Raw genomic sequence first — 22879 nt, forward strand, 5'->3', positions numbered from 1 at the left:
TAAAATACTTAAAAAAATAAAATAACGATTTCAGAAAGGCAATAATAGTGAAATAAACGTGAAAATAAGTTAAATTAATCAAGATGAGTATAGCTATACCAAGATATTGTTTACAAGTTTCTATATTCTTCTCTCTGTTCCCCTGTACTGTGTGAAATTATCATTCTTTCCATAATATAAAATAGTGAGTTTATTTCGGTCGTAAGGTAAGGTAAGGTAAGGCAATGCAAGGTTTTTCAGAATCTGTGGTGGTCGCGAGGGAGCATCGAGTAATGGCCGTCCCAGGAGCAGCGTCGCGCCAGGACCAATAGTGGAAAATAGCGCTCATTGACTCCATACATTAGCTGGGAGGAAGAAAACCCTACCTATAGTGTGAAGCAGTGTTCCTGGTAAGCCCTAATGCCGTGCTGGAGGGTGTAGGGGTGGCCGGAGGGCGGAGAGGCGGCGAGAGCGGGGAGCGGGACGGCAGCCACCACCATCACCACCACCGCCGCCATTATCCTTGTGTAACTATATTAAGAGCTCGGGGATAGTTTAGGGGGCGAATTATTATCTTATTACATTCCCTGCGTTCATGGGTGGCGGTGTACATGGGGTGGAGAGGTTATTAGCGGCGAAGTGCGGTTGTACCATTATCATCATCGCCGCCGCCCCGCCATTGTCTCGTACCCCACGACCCTGTGGCATTACTTGAGGCCGCCTCGTTGTCAGGCTCCCGGGCGTCTCCTGGTGTTAATGCCTTCCCTGCGTTGCCTCGTCGCCCCGGGGAGAGGGTGTGGGTGTGGCAGGTGCGTGGAGAGGGTGTTGTGTGGGTGATGGCGATGTGTCATGTGACCAGCCCAGGGTGGTGGTGACGCAGCCACAGCGGCCGAGTCCTCCGTTATCTATCTCGGGCCCCAGCTTCACTGGCCTCAATGCACACTGAATACAACTTAGGATGCCTCCTGCTATTTAAAACCCCCTCAAAGCTCGTGTCACTCCTAGTTGGGGCCAAACTAGTGGTGGTTATGTCTCATCCCTGTCATTATGTCTGTGCGTGGATTTGAAGGTCAAACCATAGCTTTTCGGTATATGTTCAGAGTTGCCCATCTCACTGTGGTACTTCTCACCCTAACCATGGGTTAGATCTCATTATTCTATGCATTTTGAACCCCATATATATGCATCGCAAATTGATAGAAACGCTGCTATTGATTTTTTAAAAGTTTGTGTTTTTTTGCGGGCTGCGGTGTTGTGGGCCCCGGGGGTGGGAGGGATAACGTATGACTCAATAATTTGGCCCACATTACCAGGCTAGATTAATTCTACGGTGTTCTACTTACTACTGTTGTACTTCTCTAGTTTTACAAAATAATTACGGCTACCACTGTTTACGCACACCATGTTTGACTGCTCTGGCAACGGCCGCGGTGGCGGTGCAGCCGGTGTTGCGAGAAATACATCCTCACAGAAATAAGTCGCATATACATGTGGGGGGGTCCAGGGGGGGCGAAGCCCTCCATTAGTTGTTAGGTCGTAAAGCTCGGTTGGGATAGTTTAAATATGTTCCCCCCACCCTAAACCCTCTGTGAGCTATTTTGCAGCGGCGGCGGCGGATTATGAAATTGCAATAAGTCACTTTTTATTAGTTTCTGAAGAAAAAAACTATCTCCAAATGAAAAAGCACAATATTTTGGCCTGAAATAAATAGCCAGTGTATCAAATTTTGAGATGGGCAACTCTCTGAACACTTACCAGCTTTTCAAGGTTATTATTGTGTGTAGAACGATAATCATCGCAAGAACAGTCAGAAACATTTTGGCAGCTTGGGGAGCAAAACTCTAGAATTACACCCAATTCAAGATGGCCGACATCCAATGCTGAACCGAGCATTGCCACCACATTTTTTAGACTAACAGATGCCCACTAAAATCTATCTGTTAGGAACCTATTGCTGTTTAACCCCTTCAATACGAGGACGCGTATACTGCGTCCTTACGTGCGCCGTACCATATCCGAGGATGCGCATACTGCATCCTGGCTCGCTATAGCCAGTATACGAGTTATTTCATCTCTGTATATTTATGCTTACATCTCAAAATTATCAATTAACTTGTTTCTTTATGTGCACCATTTAATTCTGCATGTTTTCATATATAATACATGATGATTATGTTGAGTTTATGGCTGAAAACTTTTTCTATTTAATAGCAACATTTGAAATTTGGCGCGTGTGGCGATCTCGGATATGGCGCGGGGCGCGGTTTTGGCCCAGCCTTAGTGAAAGGGTTCATAATGCCCAGTCGTCACTTCGAATAGTAACCTACTACTGCTAGGGTTAGTGAGCGACATGGAGGTATTAAGGGTGGAGAGGCCCACAGCGCCAAGCGCGCTGTACTGGTGAGTGAAGCCAGTTTTCGTGGTCTCGGCTGTCAAATCCGCCGCCATATTGTTCAAGCCGTGAGGTACGAATACGAGGGTGGAGTGCACCTAACATGGAGGGCGCTTGCCCTTAGAGTACTGCATTTGTGGAGTGACTGCTGCTTGTGCTACACTGGACAAAATTACTCCAATTCTTATACCTGACACAGTCTGTGAATCAGCTTCGTAATTTATTACTGTAAATATACTGTAACAGGTAAGAAAATACTGTACATGATATCCAAGAAGCGCGGTAATGTATTCATGATCACCAAGAAATGCGGTGAGGACAATTCATCACCAAGATGTGCGGTCTCCTTTACAAATACAAATTAGAAATTTGTAAGCGGCAAGCATGTACTGCCAGTCTGCCACATGAACCCTCATGAAATGTCACACGCGGACACGTCTGGCTGGCTGCTCATGGATGTACAGTCGCGCTACGAACTGTTGACACAGTTTTCATAATCTTTCGGACACGGCTGGCGACATCTGGCAGCTACCCTCGGGGAAACATTCGCTACCGACTTTTATAAAACTACTTAATTTTAAAGTCTAGTTTTGCACACACCAAATAAATATCAGTGATTCCATTAAATGCAATGAAAATTAACAGTGTACTCTATGTGAATGTGGCAAAGAGAAATGTATTGGAATGATGGGCTATGTAGCCACATTCATTTGCAGAATCGCCAGGGCGGAGTAGAGGTCACTTCACTATTTATACCTACAAGTTATAAATAATATTATTTTGATCAGATGTATATAATTGACTCGACAGTGGTGAATGGAAGAAAGTGATAGGCTAGCAGTGTAGTGCCGACCAGGCATCGTCTCTACCCATACAATAGGCTATTATTTTTATTATCGCGTCATCTGTCGTGTGTTTCGACAGTTTCATGCAACTTTGAATTATATGTCTGGCCACTTGTTGATACTTCTCTTTGGATTTTACAGTTAATTAAAAATATACTTTTTTTTTTTTTTTTTTTTTTTCCCCAGAATCTCGTTGATTTGACACACACAAGATTTATATAGTCATGCATGAATGTCGTTCCCGATGACGTCATCATCAAATGCGAGTTTATTATGTACTATTTATTTCGCATTTTATCAAATGAAGTGCAGCTAATTATTTTTTCCTATTATTCTATAATATAGGGTTTATCACTACATTGAAAGAAAGAGCAATATATTTGTGCAGTTATATATATACTTAGTCTTAACATAGAACTCATTTGACTTTTAATGTCTTGAACGAAAACTGTATCAAAATGTTTCGGCAGAGCTGCTTAATGTATCATTATAAGGTAAAAACTTCCACTCTATTGAATTTATTTCCTTTCTCAGTATCATATTTTGTGTATATAACAAAATCACTCCTAAACATCCCTTCCCTTCAAATAATATTATGTATTATTTGAACGAAAGTCATTGCAAACTGTGTCAACACTTCGTAGCGCGACTGTACATCAATGTGGCCACTCCTCTCCGGCTTGAACAATATGGCCGACTGACAGCTTAGTGGCTTAAAACCGCGAGACTCCATGCCCACCCCTGGTGAGCGATCACAGCTGCAATAGTGATATATTGCCATATTATAGTAACTTCACCCCATTTCAACTTTTTAAAACTTCAAAAACAAGTAATTTGTGAGGACAATGCAACATAATAGTGTGCTGTATGTTAAGCACTGCACATTGCAGATAAGTGTCCTTCACAGTGAGACGGACGAACTTCGGGAATAATCATAGCGTTACTCAGTACGGAAACACTGAAGATATATATCAAATAAACTTATTTCTCAGCAAACCACACGGCTTTTCTAGTGAAAGAGTAAATTTCATTAGACTCGGCGCTGACGTACTTAAAGTAAGGTCTGCTGCGCCCGTACTGGTACAGCTTGAACCCTATAGGGGACGGGGCATGGCATGCACTGTGTTGCAGGGGAGGCAACCGTCACAGTATGAAGGCCACTCCTGTTGGGGTCGAGAGAGACATTAGAAACATTATCTAATGGCCATAATTACGTACTAAAGTTTTCTTATATTGATATTTATGGAGCATGATGAGCCTACATCAAGGGCACCACTTCTGCTTAAACTGTGATTTGTATAATTTATTTTACTATTTTGTAATGTGTTATTCCATGAATATTTATATCCTAATGATGTACTAAAGCTGTCTTTTAAGTTGCCTTACTTGGTATGTAGACTAGTTCAGTGGTTCCCAAACTGGGGGGCATGTTTTCGTCTGCCAAAAGTTGCAGCTTTGCAATAAATAAATACACATACACACACACATGAAGGAGTAACACTGCTTGAATCATTCGTACGTGTTTCAATATATATATATATATATATATATATATATATATATATATATATATATATATATATATATATATAAAATCAAAAGATGTGGGGGGCTTGAGTTTTTTTTAGAAATCATTAGGGGGCTTCATGTAAAAAAGTCTGGGAACCACTGCTCTAGTTTGTCTTGTATAGCTCTCATACTCTAGGCTAGAGGATGAGTGTGAGGGTAGACTTGTGATCGAGGAAATTGGTACTGGGAATGGTGCAGGAAGAGGCAGGGCTTTAAGGCTAAGGATGGCACATGGGATAAGAAAACATGGGTAGGACTCATAGTATTCCAGTATTAGAAAACTAAGAACATTATGCAAAGACACGAGTTGCGCTGTTCCCTGTCACCTCATGTCTCTGCATCATGTTCTTTAGGTTTCCAATATCTAGAATACTACAGGGCCACATAAGTTAGCACATCATTTGGAGAGTAAGAGCTAGTATATATTAAAGAAGTGCCCATACTAGCTCTTACAGTTAAGTGGATGATTTTTAAGTTACTGGTTTTCTGCCTCAGTTCAGAATTAGACTCAGGGTTTTCGTTTGGCTAATGTGAACTATTTATAACCACAAGGCTATTTTTATTTTATTTTTTTCCATTCTGCTGTAAAAAAAAAAGGTGTTTTCCTTGATGTATTATATGGGCTCATTCCTTTTCCTGAATCCTTGTCCCTTAGAGAGTAGGTATTTACCAAGTGTCAAGTGTTGCTGAAAGTTTTGATGATATCTTTCTGAAATACACACTGCTTCCTGTCACTTCTTGTGTGCGATGACATTCTCCTCCACTTTTCTGTCCTATGTCACTCACCGAACAGTTGTCGTACTCAAATTGTTGTGTCTGAAGTCTCCGATCATTAAGTGATGGACTCTCTTGTTGTCTTTATTTGCTCTAGGGCCTAAAAAGATGGAATCTGCTTAAAGAATATAAACCATGCACAGAAGTCTTAACTCTGGATGCATAAATGAAAGAATAGAAATCCTGAACTTTATATTAACTCTGGATGCGTGGTGGTGAAAGAATATTATGATTTACAGCTGGTCAAAGGATACCATCATGAACATGCATATTTAGCTCTGGATTTGTAACTGAAAGAATACGAGAACAAGTTTGTTAGGCTGCCATATCGTGAGACAGTTCTCAACTTCGGACGTTGCGGTAGAATAGAGCTCTTTCCAAAGCCTCCAGATGCTGCCGCCAGGGGGAAGAACTGTCCTGTCTGCTGGACCCACTGCAAACACACACTGGGTAATGCTTCTTATGTGGGACTGGCTAACACATGTTCCAGTTTCATTATTTTACTTACAGATGTCCCAAGTCCATAAACATTGTGCCTCACTGGCATGGCTTTATAAATACAGTCCCTATACTGGGACCGGCAAGAGGTAATGAACCACATGGAAACATTTTTGGATGAAAGCTGGAAACAAAGAGAAAAATAACAATAGGCTACAAAGGAAGGTAGATCGAGGTGTATAGACAAGAAGCAATACAATGCGTCAGAGCTTTACATAAGAAGAAAAGGGAGGGAGGGGGTGAGGGACTGGGGTTAGGGATTAGTTAGGCAGCAGGGACGACAAAATCATGTTTGGTGTTGTGTTATGATGGCACATTCATCCTTGCTTGTGTTCAGTGCAGCAGGTGATGGAACACAGCCAAGGTATTACTCATTTCATCCCTTGATATCTATTATAAAGGTCCAGGTTCGATTCCCAACCCACAATTGTCTGCATTGCGAGGTCTTGAAACTTGTATTTGTTTCTTGGTGAGAACTCTACATTAAAAAAGCATCATATCATTATTGATTCATTAAAGTGCAAGGTGCACAACCTCCTGCCCTCAAGATTTGGGCCTGACATCTGGGAGCAGGGGAAACACTTTGGAAAGAGATCTATTACTTTATGCTGCCATGCGTCTGTACCTGAGCCGTCCTACTGGACAGCAAAAAGTGCTCAAATACACATACCATACCAACTGGGGGGGGGAAACTTTTTATGAAAGTGCTAAGAAAATGTTGGGTGAAAGAGATGCATCTGAATAATGGTTTCAAGTTTGTATTTGTTATGGAGCCGAGTCAGAGTTGCCATAGCATTTTCTGGCCGTTTCTCCTGGGAGCAGTAGCTTGCAATTTTTTCTCAGTTGTTATTTGTTTGTCCTTGACTGCTTCCTCTGATGTTTAAAACTGAGTCCCGTTCCAGCCCTGGTATCCAAGGCAGCGTGGAATTATAATTATGAAAAAATTAAGTATTTTGTAGATGTTGAATTTGGTTTTGCTTTCTTCAAATAAATTTGTCATTTGATCAATCTTTGAATAATTACGCAGCCTAGTATTAAAAGAGGTGCACAACTAAAACGATCGCTCTTGTTTACAAAGAAGAAAGCTTTTATCTAGTATTTGGAAAACTCCCATCAAATAATAATTTGTTTTCAGCAGAAAAGTTTTCTGTTTTCACTTATTTGTCTATATATAGGTCAGAAACAAGAATATAACCTTTCTACTACAACAACAACAAAAAACTTGCATGTTTCCAACTTGACATGTTTAAAAAAAATAGCATTAAGCGCAGGTTGAGGTAGTGGTACACCATCGATAAGGGTGAAAAAGTAATTTATATCTCGGCCACCTCTTTGGATTTTTTAGGAGCAGCAAGTAACGGGCTTTTATTTATTTTTTAATTTTTTATTTATTTATTTATTTATTTTTTTTTTTTTTATTTATTATTTTTTTTTTTTTAATGGATGAAACATCTGGCATTGCCACCACCAGCATCCAGTGTTGGGTGTGTGTGGCTGGAAGGGTGTGAGGATCAACTATTATGGGGGTTTGTGACTAATGCAGAAAGGGATCTAAACATGCCGGACGGGTGGATGGCTCAACACAACAGCACTAAACAACTTCGCCAGCCACGGGGCCGCCGCTAACCTGCTGCTGCTACTGACAGAAGGTGCTGATACTTTTATATACATGTATCAAGTTTTATTTTGCTTAACCTGAAGGAAGATTCAGGAGCAAATTGCCACTTCCATGGAAACAGCTTACTATGGTTACCTTATCAATGACTGGAAATGGTTCAACACAAAGTGAAGAATATTTTTGAGAAAAGACATCATTAAACCCTGTTTGCTCTGAGAGGAATCTGACGGGAAAACTTTTTATATAGGCTTGATGAATTACCTAAGAACTGGGAATAGCCTAACATTAAGCTAATTACATGTGTGAAAAACAAGTCGTCATTCAAACCTGTTAGTTCTGAGAGGAAGCTGATGCGAAGACTACAGTCATTCATCCTGAGGCAAACTTTGAACGCCAGCCTTCTTGAAGGAGGCGCCAAAGTCAGGTTCTGCCTTGGGTTCAATCAAACCTTGCAATGGCCTTGGTGCCCATGGCTCCTTGCTGCTGCCTTTACCTTACCATGCAGACAGACGCTCACATAAATTAACAAGTTTGTGTATGATTTTTCTAACACTTAATGCTCTCAAGCTGATGTACATAATAATATGGAACACTAAGTTGTCTGCTTACCTTCAGAGGTAACACTCACTGCATGGCCACCAGAGTCTAGTAGATTCTTTGGTTGCCAGTGCATGCCTCACATACATGTGCACACACATGCACAAACACACACACACACACACACACACACACACACACATAGCCACAGCTTTCCACAAAGAATATAATAGTACCATCCCTAAATGAGGGCTGTGGTGGGATCAGGACAGGTCAACACCTATGACCAGTCTTGCCAGGTCTCCCAAACCCGCGATGCGTAACTTCTGTGATATATGTAAAAGGCAACACAAATGATAAAACACACCAATACAAGTTTAACGTAAATATTATGATATATCAAAGAAAAATAAACTGTGACAATAAAGAAACCTGGCATACATATTTTACAATGGTGCTTAGAAAATGTTATTACTTTCATTGACTTTCACTGCAGTTCTAAGGTGGATAAGGAATGTTACAATTCTATTTATAAGATAGTTTGAAGGAATATAAGTTGAAAAAATGATATTTTCTGAAAAATAAATGTTAAACCTCTTATGAGCGGCATCACTCCCACTAATCCAGCCTGACGTGAGTCATATGTCGAGAATTCTTCTACGGAGACATGGCACTGCTGGAGACAGGTGTTGCTCCGCCTTGACCGCACCCCAGCCCTCATGTAGGAGTGGTGCTACTATAGTGGAGGGCAGGAATGGCCGGGAAAAAGATGTGGTACATGCAAAGACGATCCATGAATTTAAGGCCAAGTTGGATTATAGATATGGAGTCGGGACAGTACAAGCGTAACTCCTTTCCCGTATGTCACAGCTATTCAAACACACACACACACACACACACACACACACACACACACACACACTAAAAAATTGAAAAGAAGCCAAAAGATGGATTCCAATTCTAAGATATTTCAGCTGCAAAGAAAGATTTGAGAGCCAGAATTACCAACTCAAGAAAAGATAAGAAAAAGATGGTATATGATTGTGCTGTATAAATTTGTTGAAGGAAAAGAGAGGATAACTAATGATTATTCAATACCCAGACATCTTCAATAAAGAGCAAGAAATTACACAAGAATATTTAGCTTCCCAGGCAGCAATAGATCAGTGGAATACTGCACCAGAAGAAGCTGTGTTTATTACTCCCCAGGAAACTTTATCGAAGATGGTCATGTATCATATATGTGATCCAAATTCAGGTTGTGCTAAATATAAATTTTTGAATTGAATACTATGGAATCGACGATCTATTACGTTACAAGATATTCCAGAAACCATTAACATGTCTTGGAAAATATAGTCACAAAGAAATTTATTTTCAGTTTCATTCATTTAGATATCTTTCACAAGTTGGGATATCTTGTATATTTTCTGTACATTGATTTAAGGTGAAATTGGAAAGCTTGGGCAATGATTTTTGTCCATAAAACTTGTACGAGGCCGCTGCCCCAGGGCCGTGTGCAAAGTCTGCTCACTCCTTCAGTCTGGAGGCTGTTGGGATTGGTGGCGCTAACCGGTTCCGGGGGAACAAGACAAGGACACAAACAAGCTCAGTTTATTATCTTCAACAGTTTCACTTTTTAAGACATGCCTTCCTGATGAATTGATCTAGTTTTAAGGTAAGAGCAAGTAACATTGCAAATATAAATCTACCAAGATGAACAATAAGTCAAAAGCCAAGTGTTTGCGTAGCGGCTGCACACGTGATGTGCCTCTTTGCCTCGGAGCTGCATCAGTCAAGGATCTCATAGTACCAAAGGTTCCTGTGTCTGCCCACAAGGGGTAACAGCAAGCTAGTGCAGCACCCACAGAAGGCTGACAACACCACCACAGTGATGGCACCAACCATTCTTTGTGTTGGCCTGTGTCAAGGATCTCTGCGTGAAGCCACAGCTGAGCACCATGTACGCAACAGCCGGCCAGCGAAGCATCTCGGTCACGTGGGCCTCGGTGACCAAGGAACAATGACAAACTTGCTGCAGGGAGGAGGGGGGGGCAGGGAATTAACTTCCACACTCACTCAGCAATCTGATGCCACTAGGAAGAAGAGCGAGAGGCAGGGTACTTACAGCTGTAGAGGGTGACAGCACACGCTGAGAAGCATACAATTGACAGACTGGATGAAGGGAGTGTGTGAGGCGGGATGAATGAAGTTGTTGGCGTCAAGGTGGTGAGGTCTGAGTGTGAGCAATGGAACAGAACACGAGTGTTTGCAGTGTGGCGCTGGGTCGGCTCCCCTGGCTGGACATCTCTCTACCTTCAGGCACTACCTCCCAACCCTGCTGCTGCAGGAAATGGTGAGGAAACCAAGCTGTTCACAGCAGCAGTAAAGTTTAATATAATTGCCACCCTCTTAAACAAACTGCCTTAATAATTTTTTATCCGTTTCATATTTTTGGCTAAATCAAATTTTTCATCATGTGGTTCACATTCTGGTTCTAGAGTTCTTCATTCTAGGGTGTGTGTGCATCCTTAAACTCTACTTACTTTTCTGGCTATATCACAAGCTGACTGGAAAATAACAAATTTTTTAAAATTTCTTGAAAAGTCTAAAAATGACATAGGCAGTTTGTTCATGAGGGTGGCAATGACATATTCCGTTAACTTCACTACAGTGGCAGCAGCAAGGAGGACTGAAGCCTTCCCAAACTCCTCTCAGCCACCCCCATTAATTCTCAATTAGCACCAAGTATTATACCCTTTGGTTGATTCACTACACCAAGTTCAAACAAATTTTTCCATGTAATCTTTTTACTTGACTGGAAGCGCATGTTTGAATAGGCATCCCTGCAATGTCACTGTTTGTCAGATCAGTTTGTGAAAGATGTTTGCTTTTACACAGCTGTCCCTCGATCTTATTGTCTTCAGTGTCTTAATACTACTACTACTGCTACTACTACAGTTACAGTTGAGGGAAACAACCAAGTGGCAGGAGCTGCCCTGCCCCACAAAGGAATGTGGAGGACACACAGTTGTACACTTTACTTTCTTGTTGTTCACTCCCACACTCATTTTTCTGTTCTTTTATTTCCTGTTCTTAAGTGATCATTACAGTTATGGTCCTGTCACATTGGTAAACAAGTTGTTAAGGCTTAGGCCCTAAGGTGTAGACACACATGGTATGAGGCAGAAGAGGTTATGGAGGCAAAGAGTGTGCAGCAGTTTAAAGGAAAACTTCACCTATATAGATATGGAGACAGGACCACAAGCGTAGCTCAGGCCCTCTGTAACACAATTAGGTAAATACACACACATGCACACACACACACACACACACACACACACACACACACACACACACACACACACACAAGAAACTGAATAGCATGATTTTTCTTTGATGCAAGTATACAGCATCCTGGAAGTTAATGGGAATGTTGCTGTGGGACTAACAAGGTGTTCTTAATTAGTGATTCTCGGTTCAGACGCATTGACAGGGAAGATAGAAGGAAGTTAGGACAACAGAAATACTTGAAACCTAATGTTTTCTTCCGTAATACATATTTAGTTGTTAAAGAAGGAAACTCTTGCTTCTGTGAGTCTTCACATCAACTCAGCCACACAAGGGCAAGATTGGTGTCCCTCTGGCCCCGCGGAGTCGTGACTCTATCCACATTTGTTCTCTGGAGCAAGGGCTGCTACAAGCAGGGAGACACACCTAACTTTTCTTCACCTGACCTCCTGGGACTAAAACCTGGAACCTCTTAGCTCTCTAGTGATCCCCTGTGACCACCACACCACTGCTCTGTGTGCCTCACACTGCCACAGCTTTTTTCAAAAACAATACACTCCTTTAAGATTCCCATACTCTATATGTGTGTGTGTGTGTGTTTTTTTTTTTTTTTTTTGTGTGTGTGTGTGTGTGTGTGTGTGTGTGTGTGTGTGTGTGAAAAAGTTTTTCTGTTTGTGCAAAGTGTCTGTGGTGTGGTGTGTTGGTGAGAGAAAAAAACAAGGTTTTCTGTTTGTCTGAAATGTGTGTGTGTGTGTGTGTGTGTGTGTGATGGAGAGGGAGGTGAGTTATTCCTCTCATGCATTAAAAAATTCACATCATTGCCAAAGGACAACAGTGTGTGGATAAGTGTGCACAGAGAATAATCACAGTTAATGTCCTTGAATTAGTGGTTAAGGTTAAAGTGGAGGCAGGAGTGTGCTGATCTTAGTTAGTTTCTCCGCCTCATCACTGCCATCGCCACCACCTCTGGTGCATCGCTGCTGCTGCCGCCGCTGGGCTCACAAGGAAGCTGCTGAACCTAATTCCTTTCTGTGCTGCCTTATAAGTTAGGTGCTAAGATTCAATGAAAGCAAACAAAATAACATGAAAATGTTGTACGTCCCATCTCGTTAATCTTTGTTGATGCCTTAGGACAATGCCCTGTAACCTTTCTACCAAGAATGATGGACTGATTATGTAATGAAAAGGAAGAAGAAAAAGTTTAGCATAGTTGTGGTGGACAAACAAACTATGAAGTGTGGCTCACAAGTAACAAACAACCTTCAAGAGTAACGACCACAGAGGGCAATGTGTGCACCCACAGTGTGTATGCTGAGTTAAAGTTCCTTTATAAAAGACAGACTGCAGGAAACACTACGTCCTGCATAGTAACACAGCTGATAAGAAATAGTAAACTTCATAGTTGCTCACCGTTTGTGAGTACTTATTTGCCTCACAATAGCTCTTTTTCTTATTACACTCAGTCTTTGTAGCTGCAAGACTGACAGTTACATGTTACTGAGTGTTTCTGCCATGTTTGTAATCCTGAACACTACACTTCGTAAACTTGTATTGAAGTTTGTGTGTATGTCCGGTCCCTCCTGCAGGCCTCACTGATTTATCTTCGCTGATCTCAGGGTTTGTCAGTGACTGTTACTAGTCATGTTCCTGACTGCTTTTATGTTTATAAACTTGATTTGTATTACATCTATTTTTGTTTGTCAATTCTAATGAAATTATTTACAAATTCAAGCTATAAAGTCCTTGCAACCCTCTTACAATGTCCCTGAAGGCCATGGAAGGCAATTTTTTTTATTTAAGGAAACATTTGTTTTGTTGAAATCCTGGTCTATTTTATTTGTGTTATATATTTTTAAATTCAAAATATAAGCAAATAAGAAATATAAATTACTTTTAGCTAGCACAAATTCTGTAGCATCAATAAAATGAAGCCACTGAAGGAAACTTTCATAGTTCATAACGTGAAGTACCTTCCCGGGCGCAGCACCATCCAGGCTGAGGACTCAGACATCCAATATTATGTGTTAAATAAATCAAGGTATATAAACTGAAAGCTGGCAGGAACCTGACCATTCTTCTCAAGCAGCATAGAGACCAAATCAATCAATCAGTGGAGGCTTACTGCGGGGGCCATGTCGCCTCTCCCACCATATGACGCCAAGCTGGGGAGCCCTCCAGGCAAATCTTCATGCAGGCCAGCTTTTCATCCTGAGTACAGTACAGTTAAAACAGCTCTGTAATTGTGAACTAATGATTTACATCAGTAATGTTGCAGCACAAATAAGAACTGTGTGATCAACTCAGGCGAGTGGCCAACGTGATTTTCACTACTAGAAAGCTTAAAACTGGCCCATGTCATTATAATCAGTACTAGGAGTTCTTTGAAGTTGTATGCCAGTTATGAAAATGTTTATCATTCATTACTGATCTAATACTGCTGTGATTGAGTATGAATCAGTGATTTTATGAAGATTCATAAGTGATTAAATTATAATTGATTTATAATGCGCAACCTTCAGTGATTGTGTCTCACCACAGCCACTGCTGCCAGGCCTCACACGACTGGGGCTTTACACATGAAGGTGTTAGCTGATCTGCTTGGTGTATGCTAAGGACATTTATTGCTTGATCACTGCTCAGGTGGTCTTTAAAGTCCTCTGTCAAACATTGTTCAGAAAGGAAAATGGACTTGTTGTGGACCATCCCCAGCATTGTCGCCCCTGCCCTGCACCAGCCTGGGGCAGACACCACCAGGAGGAGATACAGTGATTATCCCCTGTGCCCTGCACTGCTGCAGGAGCTGCCCATGATTACAACACACACACACACACACACACACACACACACACACACACACACACACACACACACACACACACACACAGACACACAGCGAAAGGAAAAATGCCTAAACGACAAAAAAAAAAAAAAAAAAAAGTTTTCCCAAAGGAATATGAGTACTTAAAATGAGTTGATTGAAGTGGTGGTGACAAAGAGTTTGCAGCAATTGAAGGAAAAGCTGGACAAATGTAGATAACGAGACTGGACGCCTCGAGTGTAACTCAGGCCTTGTACTGTATTCCACAACCAGGGTAACACACAGTTATGGGGTTTGTGTTGGAGCGACTCAGATGCTTTTGGCTATGATAAATATTTCCGAGACCGTTAAGAAAAATCAGTTGTATTGTCATAGCTTTTTACGTTCATGGTGCAGAATCCTTGTTAAACTATCCCTAGGTTCATAAAAGTACACATGGAAACACCAGCACAACCTCTACCAAAGCCTTACCAAATGTAGGTGTGTAACCCCCTAATGTTTGAGACTACGGACATTAGTCTCCTGTAGTGACGGATGTGTGGTCTGCCCAGCTACTCGCGTCGCCTTCTGCTTCAGGGTGCTGGCGTGCAGCAAGGGGTGAGTCAGGCTGCGGCTCATCTCTGTGTCTCGTCTTTTATGTTTTGTCTTGCAGAACTCTTTTATTTCTCGGTTTTACTTGAAGATCTTGATTACATTTGTTCAATTGCCTTGTAGCTTTTTATTTTTTATTTTTCCCACCCTCTTAACTTTCAGTGAAGTCCTTGAATGCAGTTGAAGTCAGTGTCCTGCAGCTGAGCAGTTTTCCCGTTACAAGACTTTCATTCAAATAACAAGACTCCTATTATTTGAATAAACTCTTTGTTGCTATACAGTGATGGGCACAGTGGCAGACCTTCAGCAGTGTTGGGTGTCATCACAGCGTCACTGCACCACGAGACTTGCACAATTTTGTCCCTCAACTCTTAACTGTTTTTTATGTAGAAATTTTGTAGAAAGTTGGGTTTCATTGTAGTAGTCATGGAGTCTTGCAGGTTTTTTTTACTTTTATTTTATTTTCATAAATTTTATTACTATTACAAGAAAATGGTTGCATACTGATCACTGAAGAAAAAAAAGTCAATAATCTTGATATATATTACCCAATATCTGAATGTAAAAAATACATTTTCAAGTGTTATTAATAGACAACTAGACTAATTGCATAGTCTATTCCACCTCAGTTGACACCAAATCAGATGAGAAGCTCCTCCCATATGCAATGTAGGAAGAGCAAAGCTGCTCTGGTGCTGGTGATTGGCTACCTCTAACACAATGGGCGTTGGGTAAAACTTGTTGGAGAGCAGGCACTCAACAGAGCTTCCATACTTTACTGAAGTTTCTTCATATTTGGAGTCAACTGAGGTGGAAGAATTTTTTTTTTATAATATCAGTTTGAAATAAATATAAACCCTGCAATAGATGCCATGATTGCACTCACTACTGTGTCTTGGTCTGCAGGCTGAGGTCAGCTTGGTGGTCAAGGGAACAGCACTGTCCTGGTGGTGAGGCGAGTAGCTGTTGGGCTGGGAGGCCTTGGCCAACATGGAATTATTTAATTTTCTAGAAGTCTGAAAATTTCCCTCTAGGTTGGGTTGTTGACTGCCAGCAAGACAAGAACTCAGCAAGCCCTGTGTAGTCCTTAGACTACTCCTAGAAATTAATTTACAGTAGAATTGCAATGTGTTCTGAGTCCTACACTTGTATCACCTCTACTCTCTTGTCTTATAGTGATTTAAAATAGCATATATTTGTTTTTCTGCTTTGGGGGAGCATTAACAGTGGTCTTTATTTACTTTTTTCACCTTGAGCTGTTTCCATTTGATAGATTCTTGAAGGGGCTTAGAATGGGAAGGGCAACTGCATGGAGGCCTGCCCGGTTTTACTGTCTGGGGTGGAGTCTGTGGGTGAGTGAAGTGATACGTCTCTTGGTACATGCTCCATGTTAGTAATTTAGTAAGTTTCCTTCGCCTTAAAAAAATAATACAACACCCCTACACTTGTATGATCTCGACTTTTGTCTTGTATAAATTTAAAACAGCATATAGTGTACTCTTCTACATTCATGCTTTGTTTTTAAGTTTTATAATACTCATTGCAGCCATCTAGACACTTCCAGCCTAAACTGACCCCTTACCATGACAGAGATGAGCACCGAGGCCACTAGCATGTGCCTCCAACTTGACCTTACCTTTATTGTGGGAGCAGGGACTTCCGTGTTCTGCTTTCCAATTTTGGGTTGCCCTTGACTTTCTAACGACTAAAAATAGATATAAATGAAAGTCATCGTATAAATATGAAGAAAAGCTATGAAGAGAGGGATGCAAGGAGTGCTGGCAAGTGTTGAACATGTCTGCCGCTCGCCTTATGTAAAATTACGACCTTTATTTTTCTGTAGTTCTGCTATTTTTGCCTTTGACTGCTTCTGATGTAAAAAAAGATGGTAAACAGGGCAAGTGCCTTCATTTAGACTGCTTGTACCCTCGTGTCTTCCACTCTCCTTGTGAAAAATTAGAGCCTTTATTTTTCTATTTTGTTATTTTTGCCTTTGACTACTTTTGGTGAAAAAAAGATAATAAATAGGGAGTCTCTTCATCCAGACTGCTTGTACCGTCGTGTGTGGTTCAGTGGGTTTGGTGCTCGGCTAACGACTGTGAGCTTGTAAGGGGCAGCGCTGTGTGGTCCGAGGCTCCTCTCGTGGGTTGTCTACGCTAAGTCTTGTGTGGCAAGGAGTCTAAAGGTAAATTTCAAGGCTCGGCACATATTCTGAGATGCTTTTGGCTCCCACGATGACTATGCCAACAAAAGAGATAAGTCTGATTCTCATGAGTGTTTTCCACACTCATGGTGCAGAAACCTTGTTAAACTTATCACTAGGCTCATAAAACTACCCGTGGAAATACTAACGCAACTTTTACTGAAACCTTATCAAATGTGGGTGTTTAGGCCCCAAAATCTGAGAGAATATGGACTGTAGATACCTAGTCCTTAGTGGGAGTTCTTTAACGGCCGCTGCTCAGACCTGTACATGCTGTGAAAACTAATAGTAATCTTGCCAATAATAATGGATTTAACTTATATATGGAAGACAGTTTGTTCATGGTAATAATACTGATGCTAATGGAAATAATAAATTGAATACAGATACTTGCTGAGGTAACAAGTTTTCATTGGTGATTATTATTATTTTTAGTTATTGTTTAGTTGGTGTGAGGACTCAGACCAACCTTTCCACTCCCCCACGAACAACAAACTGCAAGTCCATTACACACTATAATGAAGTGTGTCTGACATAAGTGGTAATTAGTTGTTATAGTAAAAAATAATGACTTGCCATTGTTGTAAAAGAGCAAGGAAGACATTGTACTCCTGGTAACAATAATGAACTAGTCGTGACAACAATGAAGTAAGCCTTATATGGAACACATTTAAATCATGGTAATGTAAGGAATAACTGGAAATTATCATGGTAATAATAATGATAATGGAGTAAAGGATATAATTAAGTTGATCATGGTAATAATGATGAAAATAACTGCAGTAATTACTAAACATTGCTATTGATATAAATTTTAAATAATGATCACTAAGTAACTGAAGTAAATAATGATAGAAGCAAATAATGGTTTAATCATCAAGCATTCTTCAAAAGTCTGAAGTAAATCCACTAGAGGAATGTCATCCAAATCTACATCGGTACCTATTTACTATTTTTATATTAATGAGACCTTCATGCACGACTGCTTCACCTCATTGCCCCTAAGATATGGTTATGGCCCCATGGTTAGTGTGTCATGACTGACTGCTGCCAGCATTGTCTATTTTTCATGATAAAGTGGACTGAGTGGTTTTAAATGTGGTATTGCCTAGTGAGGGGTGGGTGGGAGTGTATCTGTATTTAGTAACACACACACACACACACACACACACACACACACACACACACACACACACACACACTCAACTAACAATACTCAAATTCTAAAGGCTACAACTAGGTAAATACACTACTAATGCTACTTCTCATACTACTACCACTTCTACTACTACTTTTTTTCTACCATAAAAGATACCTCCACCCATGTTTATTTTCCAGACACACAATCATGGAGGGCTCCATTGCTTGGAGGTCATTAACCCCAACTCTGTTCGCTAATGACTGTGGCATCCAACCATATCACTAATACTACTTATCACTAAATCTATACATAACACCTTATCTATTGCGTCTAGATCTCCCTACTACTACTTCTAGATCTACTACTACTACTACTACTACAACTACTACTACTACTACTACTACTACTACTACTACTACTACTACTACTACTACTACTACTATTATTACTACTGTTACCACTACCATCACCACTATTATTACTACTACTACCACCACCACCTCCTCTACCACCATTACCACTATTACAACTACGTACTCCCCCATCCCACCAACACTACTATGTTTCTCTTGTCTTGTATGGGGGACTAATGGTATTGAATTGTGTGGTGAGAAATCCGTAGAGTTTTAGATCCTTCCACCCCGCTTAGTTGTTTCAGAGCCTGCGGCCTTTCCTCGCGTCTTCCTGTACGGGCGGAGTGGCGCACGCAAGTTCCCCTCTCACGAGTCTACGGAAATCTTACCCCTTGTTTCACTGCCTCCCTTGCATCCTTCTTTTCCTTCTCTTTATGTATTTATAACAGGCTTTTTGGTCTTCATTTTTCCTTCCTTTACTCAGTACTGTATTATTAAGTTTGAATTTGTATATTTTCTTGATATTTTCCTACTTTTTATCCTACTTCCCTTTTCCTCTTCTTTCTTTTGTGTTTTTAGTGGGCTTTTTTGTCGTTTTTTCCCCCTTCGAATTGTTTCCTTTATTGTATGATTAAATTTCTGTTCTCTATATTTTCTCGACCTTGTTCTGATGTAACTTCTTTTTACATTTATATTTCTTGCTATTTTACATTTTTTTGTCTTATCTTATTTTTTTGCCTCCCTGATTTACTTTCCTTCTCTTCCTCCTTTTCAATCTCCTCTCCTTTTGAATCGCTAACATTTTCCCTTCAGTATTGCTTACTAATATTCAAGATCACTTTCCTTCTACATTATATAACCATTGCAATTTCTCCATCCTGGTTTATTTTTATCGCCTCTTCCTCCTCCTCCTTTTCCCTCTCCTCTCCTCTGAAACACAAGCATTTTCCCTTCAACATCACTTACCAACATTTAGTACAACATTCCCCTTACATTACATTACTGAACCCTTGCAATTTCTGTACCTCACACTCATTCCCCAGTCCATTCAATATCAACTACTAACAACATTCTTTTTAAATCACTAACAACATTCCTTCTCTAAATATCACTAACAACATTCTTTTTAAATCACGAACAACATTCCTTCTCTAAATATCACTAACAACATTCTTTTTAAATCACTAACAACATTCTTTTTAAATCACTAACAACATTCCTTCTCTAAATATCACTAACAGCATTCTTTTTAAATCACTAACAACATTCCTTCTCTAAATATCACTAACAACATTCTTTTTAAATCACTAACAACATTCCTTCTCTAAACATCACTAACAACATTCTTTTTAAATCACTAACAACATTCCTTCTCTAAATATCACTAACAGCATTCTTTTTAAATCACTAACAACATTCCTTCTCTAAATATCACTAACAACATTCTTTTTAAATCACTAACAACGTTCCTTCTTTAAATATCACTAACAGGATTCTTTTTCCACATAGCATCAACCAGTACAGCAACAACCCTTCTCTCAATAATAATACTCATCTGTCACTAAGACAGCATTCCTTCATTTTAACTCCCTAACATAATTCTTCTTGCCATAACAGTAACAAATCAACATATATCTATCACTAACACAATATTCCTTCTCTGTCATCAATAATATTCTCAATATCTTACTAACAGCATTATTTCTTATTAACTCAGTAACAAAATTCTTCTTGGCATAACACCAAAAAAACATCTATAACACAACATTCCTTCTCTATATCAACGTTACCTTCCCTTCTTTTACCTGCCCTTCCTTTGCCCTCCCCTCCCTTCCTATACCTTCACTTCCCTTCCCTTGCCTTCATTTCCTTTTATATTTCGCTGTTCCATTCAGTTTCCACTTACTCTTACTAACATAGCATTATTCCTTTTTAATTCACTTATACATTCCTCCTCATAACACTAACACATTCATTTATCACTAACGCAACATTCCTTCTTCCCATAACACACACACACACACACCGTAAGCAATCACAAATACAAGCCACACCATCTTATAGGGTCAGTTTCACAGTTCCCCATGATGGGTTAGTAGCTCCCAAACCAATACCAGAGCCTTCGAAATTTCCTTGTATGGTGTCTGGTGTTTATATTTAAGTTCACAAATTTGATGAAACTTTACAGGAAAAGTCTTGCGTATTTAGTGTGGCATCGAAGACCTCCCCATTTTGGATTGTATGGGATTCTATAGTTTGGTTCTAGCTGTTACGAAGACACTGTGTTGGACTGTGAAACCGGCTCACTATCTTCCACTGCCCAGCCCAAGGATATAACAATTGCCTAACCTGGTAACTGCTGCCCGTGTGGTGCTCCTCTGACGGCAAAATAGCGTGTGTGCGGGTCGATTTGCGAGCTTATCTGATCTGTTAAGCCTTGCAGCGTTGTGTGTGTGACGGTGATGGGGGAAGGGGGGGTTTAGGATGAGGTAACCTGGTTGTATTTGAACTGGATATATAGGTTGGTATTTAAGACCCTACCGGTGCTCGCATCAGTTATTTCTAAAGGCCAGAAAAGAGGGAAAATCGTTGTCGTTAATGTTTTTTTTTTGGAGTTCGTGGTGCAGAAGCCTTGTCAGACTCCCACCAGGGTAAAAGAAAACTACCACTGGAAATGCCCACAACTCCTACGAAAGCCATGTCAAATGTGTGTGCCGGGGGGAACGGAGTTTTTAATATGGCGTGAGTCGAGCGCGTACTCTATAGTGATCTGAGTTTTTTATTTATCTTTTTATGGTTTAGAATAACCATGCTGTTGACGGGATTTGATTTGGTATTGCACTGCTAATGGACGGTGTGTGTGTGTGTGTGTGTGTGTGTGTGTGTGTGTGTGTGTGTGTGTGTGTGTGTGTGTGTGTGTGTGAAACAGACACGTACGTACAGTCACAAATAAACCATCCACTGCTAATATTCGCAACCGCAGATTCGTTCGTCATAGGCATAATCACCATTTTCTTTGACATTTTAAACTTACCTTCCGTGAACTTGCTTGACCTTAAACTCGGAAAGGTTAACAACATCGCGGCAGGGACGTCCTCGAGTCCTCGGTGTACTCAGCATATCCAGTTGGACTTTGAATATGAAGGTCATACATACACTTTAGATATCACCTTATGATATTAGGTTCTGCAAAGAGGTACTCCCAGACCCTTTTTGTAGTGTGTCAGCTGTATGTGGTTTTGACTACTGTAAACTACTATAACCAGATCATAACTTGTGGTGTCGGCAGTACCTACGATTTGGTCCTAATATGCCAAACGAGAGTATCAGGACACCTCTCCACCCGAAATTGACCTCGTTTTGTTTTCTTTTGCTGAAGCAGCGTCTAGCGGGCCTTTATTGCTCCTATTTTTTGTTGCTTGCCCTCGAGCTGCCTCCCTTGCTGTAAATAAAGTAAACAATTCAGTTTTTGGATCGTTTACTCAGTTATGAAACATTGCAATGATAATAAGCTAGTCGTGTGGTATCTGCCTTCTTTCCAATGAAATGCTTGAATACTTCCTACAGTGCATAGTTACAGAGATGTGAAGGTGGAAAGAGACCGCCCGGTTTACTGGACTGACTCAGGGCCGCTTTCACAGTCATTTTGTTTGTTTTGATTGTTACCAATGGCGGCGATCGCCGCTATAGTATTTCCACGTAAAACTGACCGATGGGGTAGTGGCGGCTGCAGGGTTAGCCTAGCCCCGCACCTTACCACACACTCTCAACACCTCTCGCTTCCTCTACAGCCGCCACTACCCCTTAGGCCAGTTTCACATGGAAAACTATCGCGTCGATTGTCGCCATTGGTAACTATCAAAATAAAGTGAAAGGGAAAGCGGCCCTGAGTGCGCATAGCGGTATCGGCGCCTCTGACCTACTGCGCAGTGTTAACCTTGTATATGGTCTTAAATTACTGAACCAAACTCCACAGACCTTAATTCATGGCGTGTAAGCAGTACAAGGTCTTTGAATACTGCAAACTAACACTGACATGAAATCGTGGCGTGTAAAGATTATATCGTCTTAATTACTGTAAGCAAACACACTCAGACCTGTAGGGGCGCTTTCACAGTCGTTTTGTTTGTTTTGATCGTTACCGATGGCGACGATAGCCGCTTTAGAATTTCCACTTAAAACTGGCCGATAGGGTAGTGGCGGCTGCGGGGTTAGCCTAGCCCCGCACCTTACAACCCACTCTCAACACCTCGCTTACTCTGCAGCCGCC

At 40.8% G+C, this 22879-nt stretch overlaps 1 protein-coding gene across 2 annotated transcripts in view; it reads left to right on the top strand.

The window, feature by feature from the left end:
- Positions 1 to 232: 232 nt before the first annotated feature.
- LOC126993128 (uncharacterized) overlaps positions 233 to 22879 on the top strand; it is a 39456-nt gene continuing 16809 nt past the window's right edge. The window contains exon 1 of one of the 2 annotated variants that reach the window (XM_050851995.1): positions 233 to 389. The gene's annotated coding sequence lies outside the window, so the exon portion shown is untranslated. Of the gene's footprint in view, positions 507 to 22879 lie in introns of both variants that reach the window. The other variant, XM_050851998.1, reaches the window with a different exon arrangement.

Source organism: Eriocheir sinensis, chromosome 7 (assembly GCF_024679095.1).
Source record: "Eriocheir sinensis breed Jianghai 21 chromosome 7, ASM2467909v1, whole genome shotgun sequence".
NCBI classification, from domain to species: domain Eukaryota; kingdom Metazoa; phylum Arthropoda; class Malacostraca; order Decapoda; family Varunidae; genus Eriocheir; species Eriocheir sinensis.